The sequence below is a fragment of the Microtus ochrogaster genome, unplaced genomic scaffold (genome assembly GCF_000317375.1).
Source record: "Microtus ochrogaster isolate Prairie Vole_2 unplaced genomic scaffold, MicOch1.0 UNK2452, whole genome shotgun sequence".
Classification (NCBI taxonomy): domain Eukaryota; kingdom Metazoa; phylum Chordata; class Mammalia; order Rodentia; family Cricetidae; genus Microtus; species Microtus ochrogaster.
In genome coordinates, this window is record NW_004951550.1 from 1 (window position 1) to 529 (window position 529).

At 42.0% G+C, this 529-nt stretch overlaps 1 long non-coding RNA gene across 1 annotated transcript; it reads right to left on the bottom strand.

Annotated features, from left to right (window-relative positions):
• Window positions 1-7: 7 nt before the first annotated feature.
• Window positions 8-523, bottom strand: LOC106144509. The gene is made up of 3 exons (XR_001229556.2): window positions 435-523; window positions 196-279; window positions 8-94 (listed from the first exon to the last, which is right to left on the bottom strand). It is a non-coding gene; the product is annotated as an uncharacterized LOC106144509 (long non-coding RNA).
• Between the last annotated feature and the right edge of the window lie 6 nt (window positions 524-529).

Genomic DNA, 529 nt, shown 5'->3' on the forward strand with positions numbered 1-529 from the left:
ACCCCGATCAGACTTAGGCTTAGATTTGCTCTTTGATCTGGATTTCCTGCCTTTTGAGCGGGATCGGGATCGACCTTTGCTCCGCGACCTAGATCTGTGTAAAAAAAAAAGTCAGATTTTTCAGTATCTTGTCAGAAAACACATGTATGCCATCAACAGGTAAAATTATGAGAGACCCAATATCACATTATTTACCGGGAGCGACTTTTTGAGATACTTCGAGATCTACTGCGGCTGCTCCTGCGACTCCTACTCCGTGACCTTCTTCTAGAGCGTGATCTACACACAAGAGACAGCGACATTTTTAATCTCTATAAGAACGTGTTTGTACTACTCAGCTATGGCTGAATATCTGTTTACCACAACTAAGAAACACCATAAATTTAATTAAGCAACAACTGAAAACTACAAGCCACCCCAGCCCTTCATGTTACCTGGATCTACTTCCAGAATAAGAGCGCCTATGGCTTGTTCGTGGCTTATCTTCAATAAGCCTAATATTTCTGCCATTTATTTCTGTGCCATCCAG